Genomic DNA, 20,202 nt, shown 5'->3' with positions numbered 1-20,202 from the left:
AATGGAATATGGGATGGAAAGTATTGATGTACAGAGCTACATGAAGGCATAGGTTGTGGTAGAGGGAATGACTGAGGACCCTAGCTTCCTTGTGGTGACTCATATAAGCAGACATTCAAGGCAGAAATAAATTTGATTGGATTATATAAGGTATAAATTGTTGTTAAACTATTATTTCATATTTTTTAAACGTATGATTTACACGGACATACAATTTTGGAATATATTTTCAAGTGTACATTTACTTGTCATGTAATTTGCCTGGGTGCTGAGTGTTTAGTTAGAGTGATATCCTGTTTTTCTGTAGGATTTTTCTATATGTTTAAGCATTTTTCAGCATATGTTTATCATCAGATATTAACACAATATCAATAGCCTGGATACAGGTCCACAATTTGTATAGAATATGATGATACTTAAGAAATAAAACTGTTCAGATTTACGTTATTGGTTTTGTTGAAATAATAGAAGATAATGTTTAATAGCGGTCTACTTAAAAAGTTATTTCCAAATGAGCACCTGAAGGAATATATTCTTAACTTTTGATTAGAAAGAAAATGAAGTACTTTTTTTTCTCCAGGTTCATAATTTATTATACAAATTGAGTATCACATGATGAGTTGACATTAGCTTTTTCTGGCATGGGAACTTAACAGATAATGTACAGTTCAGAATCTGTTTATGTTGCTTTCACAGCTGGAGTTTTTTTAGACCTTAACTTGAAGTATAAGACTATCAAAGCAATACTTCCATATGTGGCCAGCACACAATTCATTCTCCCTGTAACAGTGTAAGAGTTGAAATATTTTTTGATACCAGTGAAATGGAACTGGGCATCAGCTTCTGGACATGCCATGATTTCAATCTTTCAAGGGGTTCAAACTCCACAGCCTGTGTCCTTCACTGTATGCTGTTTTTGAAAATGTATCCAAAAAGCAATAGGTTTATAATTGGAAGAAAGAAACGAAGGGTTGCTGTTTTGAAAATAAACTGAGCTCCACTTTGCCTTTTTTGGTTAACAAGAATAAAGTCCCTCCACTCAGAACATGATTTATAGAGTTTCATAATAAAACGTATTATTCAAGGCCCTTCTTGCACTTAAGGTGATTTATTAGACTAGATATAAAATTGGGTTAATGAATCATGGCTAGCCAGAGTCTTGGGGTCTTAAAGGTAATATGACAGAGCTCTAAAATGAAAATATATATAAACCATCTAATTTTCAATGACTATTTATATCCCTGCAATGCCTATATCCCAGAGAAAGGCAATGTCAAGGAAGGCCCAAACTACCACACAATTGCACTCATCTCACATGCTAGTAAAGAAATGCTTAAAATTCTCCAAGCCAGGCTTCAGCAATAGGTGAACCGTGAACTTCCAGATGTTCAAGCTGGTTTTAGAAAAGGCAAAGGAACCAGAGATCAAATTGCCAACATCCGCTGGATCTTAGAAAAAGCAAGAGAGTTCCAGAAAAAACATCTATTTCTGCTTTATTGATTATGCCAAAAACTTTGTGTGGATCACAATAAACTGTGGAAAATTCTGAAACAGATGGGAATACCAGACCAGCTGATCTGCCTCTTGAAAACCTGTATGCAGGTCAGGAAGCAACAGTTAGAATTGGACATGGAATAACAGACTGGTTCCAAATAGAAAAAGGAGTACATCAAGGCTGTATATTGTCACCCTGCTTATTTAACTTATATGCAGAGTACATCATGAGAAACACTGGGCTGGAGGAAGCACAAGCTGGAAACAAGATTGCTGGGAGAAATATCAATAACCTCAGATATGAAGATGATACCACACTTATGGCAGAAAATGAAGAACTAATGAGCCTCTTGATGAAAGTGAAAGAGGAGAGTGAAAAAGTTGACTTAAAGCTCAACATTCAGAAAACGAAGATCATGCCATCTGATCCCATCACTTCATGGCAGATAGATCGGGAAGCAGTGGAAACACTGTCAGACTTTGGTTTTTGGGGCTCCAAAATCACTGCAGATGGTGATTGCAGCCATGAAATTAAAAGATGCTTACTCCTTGGAAGGAAATTTATGACCAACCTAGATATCATATTAAAAAGCAGACATTACTTTGCCAACAAAAGTCCATCTAGTCAAGGCTATGTTTTTTCCAGCGGTCATATATAGATGTGAGAATTGGAATATAAAGAAAACCGAGTGCTGAAGAATTGATGCTTTTGAACTGTGGTGTTGGAGAAGACTCTTGAGAGTCCCATTGGACTGCAAGGAGATCCAAACAGTCCATCCTAAAGGAGATCAGTCCTGGTTGTTCATTGGAAAGACTGATGTTGAAGCTGAAGCTCCAATACTTTGGCCACCTGATTGAGAGCAGGAGGAAAAGGGAACAACAGAGGATGAGATGGTTGGATGGCATCACTGACTCGATGGACATGGGTTTGGATGGAATCCGGGAGCTGGTTAGGGACAGGGAGGCCTGGTGTGCTGCAGTTCATGGGGTCTCAAAGAGTCAGACACAACTGAACGACTGAACTGAACTGAATGCCTATATGTTCTTCATTAAATCCTATTTTCATTTGTGAACAGTATTGTTAAGCTTCTAGGAATCAGTTGCTATCATAACTGAAATGAAAAATTAAATGTGTGAAGAAATGAATTAAAGCAGTTACCTTCCAATCCATTATCACAGTTATAATTACAATATGATATGCTATGATTAGGAAACATAGGAAATATACACAATACAAGACATGGCTTGTATACACGATACAAACAAGCTTCATGAAAGCTTGTTTCCTGAAATTTATGACTGCATGCTTTACTCAGCTGTTTAACAACTCTTTTATAAATAACGGAAGGATGCTGTAATCTGACAAACTTTATAATACAAACGTGCTAATTGCCACTAGTTTTGCTCTGCTTATTGCCTTCATTTCCTTATTTAGCAAGGATTTCTGTTTAATAATAGCAATACAAAACTAAAATGAATTTAACTGCAACCATTTAATATAATATATGGTTGGCATAACTAGTCATGGATTATTACAAACAATATTTGACTTTAATAAGAGTGCCAGTCAATCAAATGTGGTCATATGAATACTATTTTTCTAATTGAAAACAAGTAGATATTATGAACTTTTCAAAGTTTTTATTTAAAGGATTATAGAATTACCTCATTGGAAAAAAGCCATGGTATTTAATTCACTTTTTGTTTCTTTAGTTTCTTTAGAGAAATTTGTGTAGAACATGTGCAGTAATATTCAGTAGACTAGTCTAGCATGTCATTATTTCCATTGTTAGAGAATGTAAAGAATTTGAATTAGTACAGTGAATGTTAAAAGAGTCCTACTGAGAGAAGGAATTTAAGCCCAGCAAGCTACCCAGGCCAAATGGATAAACTCCTGCTGACATTTTCAAATCTGAGCCAGAATCCAAGGAGGGTGTTAGTACCAAATTATCTAATTCACACTTAAAGATGATGCCAGATATTCACTTTTCTTTGGCTTTGTGATAATGATTTGTTCTTGTGTTTTTGTTGAAGGATTAATCTTATGGATAACAGTTACTGATTATTATTCCTTTATATTGAAAGTTTTTTAATATTTTATAAAACAATAATCACCAAACAACGAGAACTAATAAAAAACTCAGTTTGAATGTTTATATTGTGTTTTAGAAAATTATCCAAATTTTTAATAATTATCTTGATTTGGAACTCTTAATTTCTTTCCTGATTATCCAGGGTATTATATGAAAAACACTATTTATATCAGTTCTTTATTTTCCTTCTGTTTACCTCAATCTCAGTCTCAGTGGGCTCATGGTTGGAAAACATAGTTTAAATGTATGTATTAATATGTATTAATACAATGCATATTAAATATGTATGACATATCGACACACAAAGAGCAGTAAAATAAACTATAAAGATTTTTTCCTTCACTCTTCTTGTGATACCTACATTTAAAATGGAACCTGAAATTTTATCACTAGAGTTCATGAACTATGAAAATTAGAAGAAAAACTTTTCTAAATGGTTATTTTTCAAGTATTCCTTCATATCACATTATCTACTTAGTTACTAATTTGATGGTAAAAAATAACTTGATTAACAAGTGTTTCTAATCCCCAACTATCTTGAGGTAGAAACTATATGCCCCTTTGCTCTCTGGTATGGAGATTCTTTCCCTTCAAGAAAAGAATAGCAGAACAATTAAGAGAGGAGGCTGGGCCCTGCCAAGACCACATATTTTTCATTCTCCAAGACAGGAAACCTCTCTGATCACATACACACAGAAAGTTCTTTGGAGTTCGAAGAGGAATGATGCTAGAGAGATGCTCGTTACCCATAGGCCTTTGCAGTATAGTCCATCTTGGCTAGGAGATGTGTGCCCCCATATGGAGCATCCTGAGATATACCATATATGAACTGTGAACCAGACACATGATGATTGGATAAAGGAAACTCAGAAGAAATGCCTCTATATAAGTGATTTAAACTGAAATGAGATTGTGACTCAGGGACTCTTTCTGTGAGCTCTCCTGTGTGTCTATCCACACACAATGTACTCCTTTTCCTCCTAATAATCACTTGTTTCACTACTTTCCGTCTGTGGGAATTCTTTTCTGCAAAGCTGAAGGGCCAGGGTCCTAGTTACTGACCACTGGTCTAGTGGCCAGGATTTGGTGCTCTCACCATCACAACCCAGCCTCAATCTCTGGGTGGAAACACCAACATCACTTCAAGCTGCTATAGGCTGAGGCTACCTGAGATCAATTTTATCTCTTTCATTCAACTAAGGGAATAAATGGTCAAATTAAAATATACTTTTCAAATATTTATATTTGAAAATATACTTTGTCAAATATATATATGACATAATATATATCATCAATTATTAGTATAAACTATAATACAGCGGTTATTCAATAAAAAATCACATTGATATTTTGAGAAAATTATTTTACTACTTTAAAATACATTTTATTATTTATTTACAGTGTATTTGGTATATATTATGTAACTTGGAAATGGTTTAGAATTGGAGAGGAACACATTATGTTAAACCAATACTTCAGAATTGGTGAATACTTCCATCAGAACTACACTGTTTGAAATTTTAAATTTCTACATTAGTAAAATATAGTAAATGGACCGTAGGATTTTTACTCTATCTTAAAATGGATCTAGAGACAAAAAAGTAATATAGTCATGATTTTCAATTACTACTACAAGTAAAGTAAAATAAAATAAATATCATGAGCTATTAATTTTTTCTCAGGGTATTAGTGTATCAAAATGTTATTACTGTTAACTGAAGAATAAACATCATTTTAAATATAGATATTTTAAAATTCTCTGTCATAAAGAGTTATTCTTCTTCCCCATTTTATTTCTCCCCTACCTTAGTTTTTCTCACTCTGTCTTTACATGGTGTGCAATGACAACTAATGTGAAATGATAATGTGAAATGATAATCTCAAGTCTATCAAATTAACTATTCTTCTTATTTTCATAATATGTAACATTCTGCACAATCAAGTTTTCAATCGCATCAAAGTAAAGTTTGCAGTACAACTTGAGACAGAAAAGCCTTGAGGTTTAGCTTTCCTGACCATTCTCTGTCTTAAGTGCAGCTCTCCCAAACAGTTTAAAGTCCCACTGAGTGGTATTTCAGAGTGTAAAATCATGGAGACACAGAGGTAGCACCCAGCAAAGGGAACTCAGTGAACCACCTGGGACTGGGACAGTAGAGTCACTCTCAGGATGACAGCCTCAAACTAAGAGCTGTTAAACTGGTTAAATCAGCCAGGAAAGATGATTGGGTTCCAACCCAGCTAAGTGAACCAGATCATGGTTAATAACCACTAATAATTCTGAGCATCCTTTGCCTTGTCAACACCAGAAAAACACAGAATTCAAAAGAAAGATTGTGCAGCAGCACATGGTGCTGTGTAGATCCCAGGAAACCTTCCCCAAGTCAGAGACAGTATGAGTCTTTATTTACCCTATCATCAAGAGATCATTAACTCCACAGAGAGGAGCTGTGCACAGTGGTAGGGATGAAACTAAGAAACTGATAATTTTTACCTAGAAAGACTATGTTACTTAAAGGGCTTTAAACATAAATTGCATTGATGATGATGAACTATACTGAATGAAACTGCTTTCTCATTGTTAAGAAAATTTAAAGGAGGACGAATGGATTGTAAACAAAACAGCATAGCTCCATTTTCTTGCATGAAGATATTTTTATGCTACCACTATATAAGAACATACTATATTAATTATATCTTTCAAATGTGGCAGAATAAATTTATATGCTAAAGGAGGGCAATTATAGCAAGTACACTTCATCACTTAGTAAAGACTCTAGTATAGAGACGTAATTACATGGGCAAAGAGTCAGACATGAGTGACCGGCTGAACAATGAACAAAGCAGCAACTATGTTATTAATATGCATTATATATAATATATAATTATATATTTATATGTATAATATTATATGATAATATAAAGTGAAGTGAAGTGAAGTCACTCAGTTGTGTCCGACTGTTTGCAACCCCGTGGACTGTAGCCCACAAGGCCCCTCTGTCCATGGGATTCTCCAGGCAAGAATACCGGAGTGGGTTACCATTTATTTCTCCAGGGGATCTTCCTGACCCAGGGATCGAACCCAGGTCTCTTGCACTGCAGGCAGACGCTTTAACCTCTGAGCCATATAGGTAGATAATTATACAGACACGAGCAGTTACTACATTATTGCATCCTGAGATACATACACACACACACACACACACACACACACACACACACACACACACACATATGTATTCTAACCAAAATAATCATCTTCTACTCAGGCTTCTCTATGCTTAATGAAATATAGAGTCTACTTGCAAGCTAATGAGTATTTATTTTTAATTCTTTGTGGTTCAAATAGTTATTTCAGAATAACTTATCTTACTCTTCTATTTATCTTAATTCTTTTGGGAAACATTTCAAGACTTATTTCCTGTTTTGTATTTACTACCACTACAAAAGCATAATAACCTTAATCTGACTCACAAGAAAATATACATTGTGCACAAGCATTTAGGAAGTGCATGTTTCAGTTCAGTTCAGTTCAGTCCTCAGTTGTGTCTGACTCTTTGCCATCCCATGAATCGCAGCACGCCAGGCCTCCCTGTCCATCAACGACTCCTGGAGTTCACTCAGACTCATGTCCATCCAGTCAGTGATGCCATCCAGCGATCTCATCCTTTGCCATCCGGTTTTCCTCCTGCCCCCAATCTCTCCCAGCATCAGAATCTTTACCGATGAGTCAACTCTTCGCATGAGGTGGCCAAAGTACTGGAGTTTCAGCTTTAGCATCATTCTTTCCAAAGGACACCCAGGGCTGATCTCCTTTAGAATGGACTGGTTGGATCTCCTTGCAGTTCAAGGGAATCTCAAGAGTCTTCTCCAACACACAGTTCAAAAACATCAATTCTTCAGGGCTCAGCTTTCTTCACAGTCCAACTCTCACATCCATATATGACTACTGGAAAAACTATAGCCTTGACTACATGGACCTTTGTTGGCAAAGTAATGTCTATGCTTTTGAATATGGTATCTAGGTTGATCATAGCTTTCCTTCCAAGGAGTAAACATCTTTTAATTTCATGGCTGCCATCACCATCTGCAGTGATTTTGGAGCCCCCCAAAATAAAGTCTGACACTGTTTCCACTGCTTCCCCATCGATTTCCCATGAAGTGATGAGACCAGATGCCATGATCTTCATTTTCTGAATGTTGAGCTTTAAGCCAACTTTTTCACTCTCCTCTTTCACTTTCATCAAAAGACTCTTTAATTCTGCACTTTCTGTCATAAGGGTGGTGTCATCTGCATATCTGAGGTTATTAATATTTCGCCCAGCAATCTTGATTCCAGCTTGTGCTTCTTCCAGCCCAGCGTTTCTTATGATGTACTCTGCATAGAAGTTAAACAAGCAGGGTGACAATATACATCCTTGCAGTACTCCTTTTCCTATTTGGAACCAGTCTGTTGTTCCATGCCCAGTTCTAACTGTTGCTTCCTGACCTGCATATAGGTTTCTCAAGAGGCTGGTCAGGTGGTGTGGTATCCCAGACCTTTCTGAATCTCTTTCAGAATTTTCCACAGTTTATTGTGATCCACACAGTCAAGGGCTTTGTCAATAAAGCAGAAATAGATGTTTTTCTGGAACTCTCTTGCATTTTCGATGATCCAGCGGATGTTGGCAATTTGATGTCTGGTTCCTCTGCCTTTTCTAAAACCAGCCTGAACATCAGGAAGTTCACAGTTCACGTATTGCTGAAGCCTGGCTTGGAGAATTTTGAGCCTTACTTTACTAGTATGTGAGATGAGTACAATTGTGTGGTAGTCTGAGCATTCTCTGTCCATGTTTAATCATTAATAATTTAAGGAGGCCTACAGAAATTAACCTCTGCTTTTTGTTTGTGAATTTAGACTAATTTGATTAGAAATTACAATTGTCCTCATTGCTGTGGTTCATGAAAACTTCTGCGTATATCGGATTATGGGGGCAGACAGCAGCAGTAATGGTAATAGACTTATCAACAATAAGATACCTTTTTTTTTCTTTGCCATTCCTCAGAGATAAAAAGTCTCAAGCATATATATCTATCTTCCTATATATATGATGGTATATAAAACACAGACATGAAAATTATTATATCATCTATCTCTCTGTATCTATCCAACATATAATTGAACAATACATAAAGCAGGTAGGGAATCAAAGAACATGATCCTGTTATTTAAGAAGCTCATAAGTTGTTCAGAAAGTAAAAATATATAGCTATAGGAAGGAGTAGAAATGATGTATGAGAATATGAAATGAAGAACATATGTTGGATTTGTATCATAGGATTTCAAATAAAGGATAATAAAAGAAAACTTACAGGAGAATAAATAAACATTATGGATAATTTAGTTTGTGCTCTTATCTCAGTTTTTTCTAAATAGATAACTGAAGGTTATGAACATATGTACACTTTTCCCCTCCTCATGTTAATACATCCCTCTCCTCTTCCTTCTCTCTGGGGAATTATTTCTATAAGTTACTTACTATACCTGCAGGCATTAATATTCTTTAAGCATTTGTTCTTTTAGTATAAGGTATATTAGGGTCTCACAATTATAGTAGGAACGTCATTCCTATCTCTGTTGGTAATATTTCTGATTATAAATATTTTATTAATATTTTATAAAACATAAAAGCATAATTTTCCATTAAACATATTTAAATATTGCTTCATTATTTGGACAAACTATTTCATTTTATTTTTATCAAGGATTTTTTGTACAACATTCTCATTAAACAAGTGGTAGATTCAAATTATTTCATTTAATATAAATCTTCACAAGTGTTAAGAGTTCTGAAATATAATTTGGGAAAGGAAATTCTACCTTTTTAATTCAATTGATTAAAATCATAAAATATGAATCAAGAACAACAATCATGTCAATCACATATCTTCCTTTGCAGAAAGTTATGTCATAACAATCTCAAACAGCTATAAAATTCTATTCATGTGTGATTTCTATATACATATGTTAACTAGTTTGCAAAATACTCTAAAACTATAAATACAAAACTGAATATATATTTAAAATTAGCTGAACTAAAATACATTTTGGTTTATTAATCTTTTTCCCTTCACTTCCAAGGGCAAATACTCTAGAGTATTAGCTACATGTTTTACAGCAAGAACAATTATTTATGCTAACTCAATAATTTATTGACATTTCAGTTTTACTTGTACCCTCTGATTTCTTTATATGTAAAACATGTATAATAATTTCCTGTCTGAAAATAACTGTAGCTTAGGTTTCAGTTCAGTTCAGTTCAGTCGCTCAGTTGTGTCCAACTCTTTGCGACCCCATGAATCACAGCATGCCAGGCCTCCCTGTCCATCACCAACTCCTGGAGTTCACTCAAACTCACATCCACGGATTCAGTGATGCCATCCAGCCATCTCATCCTCTGTCATCCCCTTTCCTTCCTGCCCCCAATCCCTCCCAGCATCAGAGTCTTTTCCAATGAGTCAACTCTTCGCATGAGAGTTTCAGCTTCAGCATCATTCCTTCCAAAGAACACCGAGGACTGACCTCCTTTAGAATGGACTGGTTAGATCTCCTAAGCATCAATGCTTAGGTTTGCACAGAAGTAAATTCATCATTCCTGTCACTGCCATTTTTTTCTTTTTCATATTTATGCATATTTAAAAGCATCTGATGATATTTATTTAATTTATATATTTTTGGCTGTGCTGAGTCATCATTGCTGTGTACAGGCTTTTTCTAGTTGTGGCAAATGTGGGCTACTCTCTAGTTACAGTGTGTGGGCTTCTCATTCTGGTGGCTCTTCTCATTGTGGAGCATGGGCTCTAAGGTTGGTGGACTTTGACTTTTGATAACATATGTATTTCTTTGAAGCCACTTGAGCTGTGTGCCCTATGGTCTACCTTTAGAGGTCTGTGCTTGCTCTGCTTCTAAGGAAAAAAAGTTATTCCAAATGATTTAGTTGAATTTTTTTTGAGACAACAATGTAGCCAAATTTTATTTTAAATTATAAAATTTTGAAGAGCACAGATTTCCTCACCCAATTCTTGAAAAAGGCAACTAACAAGGAATAGTTATCCTTAATGAGGTCTCCTGCAGGTGGATTCATTACCATTGGTGTCACCTGGGAAGCCCTATCCTTAATTGGGACAGAACATGGTATATAAATTTTGAGAGTTTTTATTAATCTCGAGTAACATAGTGTTAAGTATCTCGAGCAACTTAATCATTGATAACCTCAGTTATTTCACATACAGAGCTATTCATCATGCACATCATCATGGGTAACTTTATGTGTCACCTTGACTATGTCACAGAATGCCCAGATAGCTGGATAAACATTATTTCCAGGTTTGTCTATGAGAGTACTTCTGAAAGAAATTAGCATTTGAATCAGTGGGCTGAATAAAGCAGATGGCTCTCTACAATGTGGGTATCACCCAATCCACTGTGAGGCCTGAATAGAATAAAAAGGTGGAGGAAGACTGAAATACCTCTGCCTAACTGCTGAGCTGGACATCAAATATCTCCTGCCTCTGGCTTTCTTATTTCTTTGGCCTTTGGATTCAGACTGGAATCCATACCATCAACTGCCTCTTAGTCAAACTATATCAATAGCTTTTCTGGGTTTCCAGTTTGCAGATGGTGGACTATGGGACTTCTCTGCCTCCATATTCATGTGAGATATGATGATATATGATGATATATTATGATATCTTATGATAACTATTTTACAGGATTCTGCTATCTCACAGTAGAGCATTCTTATGAAACTTTCCATAAGTGAAATGTCGTAAAGCAAAGAAGCAATTACCTTAGGACACATCTTGTTAATGAATGAATAAAATAAGTAGAGGGCAAGCCAGATGCTTTCAGAGTTTAAAGCTATGGCATCTTGATGCTAAGAGCTTGGCCGTGCCACTTTCACTGCTTGGGGTGTACTGCCTCTATAATCTCTCACTGCAAAACAGATGCTAAACACCACTTCACTCTTCACTTTTTCTGTATAATAAAAAAATAAAAAACCCTCTTCTCATTTCTTTCAGTTAGCAAAAATGAATTCTAATGTAAGCATTTTATAAAAGCAAAGTGGTATAAAGTAAACTCATAAAGTATGGGACATTGGTATATGTAACCTATTGACTGTTTCTTTAGAGAACTTTGACTAATACACAGATGCAGTTTCTATACTTAGGATATCAAAATTTTTTCATATAGGCTTACGTATAATTTGTAAAAAGGGTTCCATGATCAGTTCATGAAAAATTATTGTTAGATTTTTATTTAGCACACCCAATCTTACTACATAAAATGCATGTAAATTTTGAAAAACAAACATTGAAGCTATTTTTTTTATGAATTAAGCATAACAGTCAAAACTTGGCAAAGTCAGAAACCATGCCACGGCTCTATATCATGGAAATCAATCTATTTCTACAATCTATTTCATACACGTTGATTAGATTATATTTCCTTTAACAATGAAAAAATACTATGTGAAGATCAATCATATTTTCATCAGTACCATGCTATTCCCTTCATTAACATTTTGGAAAATAAACAGCCCTTGAATGTATACCTGATTCTATGCTACCCTATGGACTGCAGCCTGTGCCATGTTCCTCTCTCCATGAAATTCTCCAGGGAAGAATACTGGAGTGGCTTGCCAATTTCTTCTCCAGGGAATCTTTCCAAACCAGGGATTGAACCCAAGTCTCCTGTATTGCAAACAGATTCTTTACCATCTGAGCCAGCAGAACTGGATTCTTTCATGTCAAATCTCTTCTTTTCACAGCTATTTGTAAGGCCACCCTAGACAGCCATTTAGCTTTTTTTGCATTTCTTTTCCATGGGGATGGTCTTGATCCCTGTCTCCTGTACAATGTCACGAATCTCCGTCCATAGTTCATCAGGCACTCTATCTATCAGATCTAGGCCCTTAAATCTATTTCTCACTTCCACTGTATAATCATAAGGGATTTGATTTAAGTCATACTTGAATGGTCTAGTGGTTTTACTTTCTTCAATTTCAGTCTGAATTTGGTAATAAGGAGTTCATGATCTGAGCCACAGTCAGCTCCCATTCTTGTTTTCGCTGACTATATAGAGCTTCTCCATCTTTAGCTGCAAAGAATATAATCAATCTGATTTTGGTGTTGACCATCTGGTGATGTCCATGGGTAGAGCCTTCTCTTGTGTTGTTGGAAGAGGGTGTTTGCTGTGACCAGGGCGTTCTCTTGGCAAAACTCTATTAGCCTTTGCCCTGCCTCATTCTGTATTCCAAGGCCAAATTTGCTTGTTACTCCAGGTGTTTCTTGACTTCCTACTTTTGCATTCCAGTCCCCTTTAATGAAAAGGACATCTTCTTTGGGTGTTAGTGCTAAAAGGTCTTCTAGGTCTTCATAGAACCGTTCAACTTCAGCTTCTTCAGCATTGCTGGTTGAAAATGTCAGTTTTCATTCCAATCTCAAAGAAAGGCAATGCCAAAGAATGCTCAAACTACCACACAATTGCACTCATCTCACACGCTAGTAAAGTAATGCTCAAAATTCTCCAAGCCAGGCCTCAGCAATACATGAACTGTGAACTTCCTGATGTTCAAGCTGGTTTTAGAAAAGGCAGAGGAACCAGAGATCAAACTGCCAACATCCGCTGGATCTTAGAAAAAGCAAGAGAGTTCCAGAAAAAACATCTATTTCTGCTTTATTGACTATGCCAAAGACTTTGACTGTGTGGATCACAATAAACTGTGGAAAATTCTGAAAGAGATGGGAATACCAGACCACCTGACCTGCCTCTTAAAAAACCTATATGCAGGTCAGGAAGCAACAGTTAGAACTGGACATGGAACAACAGACTGGTTCCAAATAGAAAACGGAGTACGTCAAGGCTGTATATTGTCACCCTGCTTATTTAACTTCTATGCAGAGTACATCATGAGAAATCCTGGGCTGGAGGAAGCACAAGCTGGAATCAAGATTGTGGGGAGAAATATCAATAACCTCAGATATGCAGAGGACACCACCCTTATGGCAGAAAGTGAAGAGGAACTAAAAAGCCTCTTGATGAAAGTGGAGAGTGAAAAAATTGGCTTAAAGCTCAACATTCAGAAAACGAAGATCATGGCATCTGGTCCCATCACTTCATGGGAAATAGATGAGGAAACAGTGGAGACAGTGTCAGACTTTATTTTCTGGGGCTCCAAAATCACTGCAGATGGTGACTGCAGCCATGAAATTAAAAGACGCTTACTCCTTGGAAGGAAAGCTATGACCAATGTATATAGCATATTAGAAAGCAGAGACATTACTTTGCCAACAAAGGTCCGTCTAGTCAAAGCCCTGGTTTTTCCAGCGGTCATGTATGGATGTGAGAGTCGGACTATGAAGAAAGCTGAGCACCAAAGAACTGATTCTTTTGAGCTGTGGTGTTGGAGAAGACTCTTGAGAGTCCCTTGGACTGCAAGGAGATCCAACCAGTCCATTCTAAAGGAGATTAGCCCTGGGATTGCTTTGGAAGGAATGATTCTAAAGCTGAAACTCCAGTACTTTGGCCACCTCTTGCGAAGAGTTGACTCATTGGAAAAGACTCTGATGCTGGGAGGGATTGGGGGCAGGGGAAGGGGACGACAGAGTATGAGATGGCTGGATGGCATCACTGACTCGATGGATGAGAGTCTGAGTGAACTCCGAGAGTTGCTGATGGACAGGAGGCCTGGCGTGCTGTAATTCATGGGGTTGCAAAGAGTTGGACACGACTGAGCGACTGAACTGAACTGAGCTGATGTCAAATTTGTCTATTCCCCAGAAGGAATCCATAAAATGTCATCCCAAAATATGTCATAAAATTGAAATATTGATATGTAAATCATTTTTGATATATTGATATATAAATCATTGAGCTGAAGGCAATTAAAAGCTTTCCCTCTTCTACCTAAGGAAAGGGGAGAAACCTTTCTTCTAGTGGAGATAGACTCCTGTCCCCCCAGAGACGGCAACAGAAAAATCTGCAAGTAAAACTTATTCCATTAGTTTCCTTCTCTACACTTGAGTTTCCCTCCATTTGCTGCCCAGAAGCCTGGAACTGCTTTCCCTTGTCCTGTCAATTCTCTTTGAATTTATTGTTCTTTTTTCTAAAGAAGCTATATAAGCTGGAATTCTCTACCACAACTTTGAGTTACTTTTTTATTAAGGTCTTTCTCCGGTGTGATGTGCTGTACACATTAATAATCTGTTTGGATTTTTCTAGCTGCTCTTGCTGCTAATCTGTCATTTTGTTACAGAGTCCCAGTCGAAAATCTAAAATCAAAAGAGGTCAAGTTTTCTGGGGCGGCGGGGGAGGGGGGGTTGTATAGAATTAAATAGGGGACAACGTTCATTTCTATCCATACAAATATCAAACTGATCTTACATCACTTACTGAAAAAAATTGTCTTGTGCATATGAAAAACAATAAAATATCTAGCAAAGGGATAGATATAAACATTCATGGTTTGGAAGACAAAATACAGTTGAGATTTCCATTAAGTTACCTGTAGATGTGATACCATGCTAATCAAAATTTTAGAATTTTGTGTTATATTCCTGTGTGCTTGTGTGCATGTGCCTGTATAAGTGATATTTGTAAAAGCTTTATGAAAATTGTCAGATCTATATAGTTAAGAGAATGTCTATATAGTTATAGATATAGAATATATAATATATAGGATATAGAATATATAGAACATCTCTATACATAAGAAAATCACAAGGGAAAGTTAAAGTTCTCAGGGTTTACATCTTTTTTGTTTGCGTGTGTGCTCAGTTGCTCAGTCGTGTCTGACTCTTTGTGACCCCAAGGACTTTAGCCTGCCAGGGTCCTATGTCCACGGGGTTTTCCTGGCAAGAATACTGGAGTGGGTTGCCATTTCTTCCTTCAGAGGATATTCCTGACCTAGGGATCGAAACCATGTCTCCTGAGTCTTCTGCATTGGCAAGTGGATCCTTTACCACTGAGCCCTTTCACTTTCAGGAGGCTGCTACTTCTGCTGGGTGCTATTTTCTCTTCCATCTTTGTGGCTTGTATATAGAAAATGACTTATCGGTGTTATACTCAATCCAGTGACTTTACTATATATACTTATTAAATCTAAGAAGTTGTTCTTAATGATGAATGTTTCTAGATACCGAAAAACATAATCTGTGACTAGTGAAAATTTTACTTTTTTCTTTTCAAAGCTTTAAGATTCTTTTTATTGCATTATTTCAATTGTTAAGACCTCCTAGTACTATGTGAATAAAGTAGGGAAAATGGGTATTATATTGTTGCTCATATCAAGGGAATGGTGTTTAAAATTTCACCCTAAATAGGATGCCAATTGTAAACAAAAAATATCCACAATAAACTAACAAAGTTCTCTATCTTCCTATTTATTCTTATTTTGAGAGATTTTAGGGTTTTTCTTCATAACATATATGTGCTGAATTTTAGCAGATGTTTTCCTGCATTTATTGAGATGATCACATGATTCTCTCTTATTCTAAATTTGTGCTTTATATTGGTTGATTTTTAAGTGTAAAACTATGCCTGCATTTCCTAGATATACTCTATGAATATGAGAAGCATTGGTTTAGAATTTTCTTTTATTGCAACGCCTCTATCACATACTTGTAAGAAGATATGACACTCTATTGAGAAACATGTTTTCATTCCTTTTATCTGAATGATGTGAAGATTAATGTTTCTTACGCTAAGATTTGCAAGATACCACCAGTGAACAATTTTGTAGTTAAACACATAAAATATCTTCTTAATTTCAGATGTACTTTAAAATTACTAGATGCACTTTTAACATTTTTAGAGACTACAATTCTGTTAGATTAGAAATTTTCTATCTTATGTCTTTTTATTATCTTATGTCATCATATGTTCATTTTCCCTTTGCATATTTAGCATATTAATCACAGCTAATTAAGAAGTCTTGCCAGCTAACCTCAGTATCTTGATGGTTGTAAGTTTTCTTCTATAGTTTTAGTTTTTTTTCACTTAAATATCCGTAACAATTTTCTGCCTATTCTCATATCTATTATCTGTTTTCTCCTACTCTGGACGTTGTATGTGATACAATTTTAGTTACTTCAAAGAGAAGAACCCATTTCCATAGAAGGCTGGGTAAAGCCTGATCACAATAATCCACTAAGAACTGAGCCAGCATTGGACTGGTTTATGGCTTTCATGTTACTATATACCCCCTCGTAGCTCAGATAGTAAAGAATCTGCTTGCAGTGCAGTAGACCTGGGTTTAATCTCTGGGTCAGGAAGACCTCCTGCAGAAGGGAATGGCTACCCACTACAGCATTACTATCTAGTCTCTGATTCTTGTGCATCAATCTCTCTTCCGCCTCTCTCTTACTCTCTTGCATAAACCTGTTAAACTGAAAAAAATACAGTTTGTCAAAATTTCTGTAGCTAGTTCTTATCCTCTGCCACATACACATTGAAAATGTGATGAATGTATTGCAAAGACCAGTCACAAGCTTGTAATACACTGCTTGCCTCTAGCAGGTTCCTATCTTTAGCTTGGTGAAATGTTGGGAAATGTTACTCAACATTTCTGCTTCCAGGAGGACCTCCTTTCCTTCTCATCTCCAGCCTCCTGCCTCTTCTGAGAATTCAGCAAATACCCTGTGGGACAAGCTAGCTGTGCATCTAGGGGCTCTTTCATCTTTTTATTTGTAATGAACACCACACAGAACTATGAAAGCTCTGTTGCTTTCTCTTTCTTACAGCTGCTTTCTCTTTCTGCCTTGACCAAGTTCAGAATTAACAAATATCCTCAGGAAAGTAAAAGGTCAAAGATTCTCAGCTCACTCTGGAAGAACACATTCATTTCTGGAATTTTAATTACTTTTTTTTTTATTACTACGGAACCACTTACTGTTCCTTTTATTTATATTACTATTTTGTAATTGTGTTTTATCTAGGTGGTATATATGTCAGTTAATCTACAAAACAAAGACTTTTAAGTAAAAATGGCTTTTTATGTATGGTGACATTTACAAATATTTTATTAGAAATATTATACTATCATTCCAAATACAAACCTCCCCTTTAAGATTATATTTTGCTGCTCTTAACACTTTTTTAATACCTGCTATAACTTCCAATGGATTATTACAAAGCTGGTCTTTAATTCCTACTCAAGGGATATCCTGAGAAATATCCTTGATTTATTTTTAAACAACTGGAATCTCCACCAATTGAACAAAGCTAAATACATTGACCACAATCATGTAGACCCTAGACTGTTTGGAACCAGAAGGTTGAAGATGTTGACTCCTGATAACTCATCATCAACCAATAAGAAGAGTGTCCAGGAGCTTATCTGGCACCCTGAGTCCCTCTCCCCAATACTGTATTTGAAAACCCTACCCTGAAGTCCATAGAGGAGTTCAGGTCTTTTGAGTATTGAATGCATGCTAGGTTGCTTCAGCCATGTTCAACTCTCTGCAGCCCTATGGACTATAGCACACCAGATTCCTCTGTCCCTGGGATTCTCCAGGCAAGAATATTACGAGTGGGTGGCCATGCCCTCCTCCAGGGGATCCTCCCAATCCAGACATCAAATCTGCATCTCTTATGTCTCCTGCATTGGCAGGTGGGTTCTTCACCACTACCGCCACCTGGAAAGCCCCTTTTGAGCATTAGCAATCTGTATTCCCTGCTTGGCCTTGCAATAAATGTTGTACTTTTCCTTCACCCCAATCATGTGTCAGTAAGCTGACTTTATTACACACAGGCAAGGAGACTCAAATTTGGTTTTGTAACAAGATGATAGAACAGCAGGAGTTCTACAGCAGGAGTCAGAAAATCTTTATGTAAAAATCCAGATAGTAAACAATGCTTCTAACAACTCAAGAGTGATAAACAGCAACTCAAAAATAATACACACATTAATAGGCACAGCTGTATTCAAATAAAACTGTATTCATGAGAACAAGTAGGTAGGTCAGATTTGAGCTGTTGGAAATAATTTTCTATCACCTATTCAATAACAAGAAAAATGCTGAAACACTTACCTTATAAAAATCAATTGACTTCTAGTCTCTGATCAGACATCCTAAGACTTTGGAAGTATCCCTTCTGCCTTTACCACTAGAAAACCTGGACGTACTGAAAATCAACAAACTTTTCTTATACTCCTTAGAGAACTGAAGTCACAAGGAAAACCTCCATCCTAAAACCCAGAGAGACGGGTACAGCAAGCCAGATGTAGCAACTAAAATCTGGAGCAATGAACTGAAAGGAAAAATTCAACAGCAATGTTGATAAGTTGTTGGAGATTGAGTGTGAAGTATTAAGAGAATGAGACACTCCTGCAGACTGCAGAATTACGAGGAGCTCTCCAGGAACCCCACCAACTTCTCACAGTGAGGATCCAGGGACGATCCCTAATGACTCTGGCAGAGTCAGAAAGTGAGTAGGCATTTGCAACATGCCCAGAGACTACACTTTAAAAAAAGTTAACTCTCCAGAAAAAAACACCTGGCCAGAGCACAGCAGAGAAAGGAATTCCTCTATCCTTCAGCATCCCTCAGCTTTCCTAATCTACCTAAGGGAGAAAAAATAAACTTAGTCAACATGAATCAAGCCTTGAGGAAAATATAGTGAGAATGCTCCAACCTGACTAAAATGGTAAATCTTAAAATCTAACCAATAGGTGCAGAAAATGATTTGACAACAATTATACTCATTCATGATAAAAATTCCAAAAATCTAGTGATAAATAGCAACTTCCTCAACGCCGGTGTCCAGCCCCCACAGGATCCAGGGGAATTCTCAGGAGAAATGGTATTGGCAAATGAATGAATGAATGAATGAATGAGAGAGGAACAGAGGAGAGAAAGAGGCTTATATTCCTTGGTTTACACAGAAAGCCAATAAAGCCCTGAGACAAGAAGCTTACTCTGTTCACAGAGGCCACAGGTGCCCTCCCTGTCTCCCAAGGGAGTGAAGACGCAGAACACCTTCCCGTTCAGGTCTTAGAAACCCAGGCAGATAGGTGAATGCAGAGAGCCTCTATGCTCCAAGGGATCAGCCTGAAAAAGAGAGTAAGAGAGAAAAAGAAAAGAAAAGAAAAAAAAAAAAAAGACACGGGGTGACCAAGCTTCTTTGAGTGAGGCCCGTAACTTTATTTTCAAAAGGAACTTTTATACCTTAATTTGTACATAGAAGGAAATGAAAGATGCAAGGTCATGCAGAGTCAGCCCAAACATTCCAGCAGTTTTGTCTTTATCGAAACCAGGATTTTTTCTGCATATCTTTCCCACAAACAATGTTGTGTATGTACATTACCTTCTGGCCTTGGAGGCCTGTGAACATTTTATGACCCTCTTTTGATAAAGGCTGCTCAACCAGAAAACTTATTTTCCCTCAAAGTGTTTTTTCTTTATATTTCTAATCTATGTCAGCCTCAGAAAAATGCTAAACAGAGTTACATTTCTCACCGAGCAAACGTGCAGTAAGTTACAAGAAAGAACCAATTAGCTCAAAGGTCTGATGTGGTTAATTTCAAGGCTACACTTGTTTTTCTTACATTCTAACTGTGTTAACTAATGCACTCCC

The 20,202-nt window shown here is 36.7% G+C and overlaps 1 pseudogene; it reads right to left on the bottom strand.

Annotated features, from left to right (window-relative positions):
• On the bottom strand, positions 620–881 carry LOC102168553 (annotated as a pseudogene).

Source organism: Capra hircus, chromosome 12 (genome assembly GCF_001704415.2).
Source record: "Capra hircus breed San Clemente chromosome 12, ASM170441v1, whole genome shotgun sequence".
Lineage (NCBI taxonomy): Eukaryota > Metazoa > Chordata > Mammalia > Artiodactyla > Bovidae > Capra > Capra hircus.
This window is presented reverse-complemented; position numbering and strand designations above follow the sequence as displayed.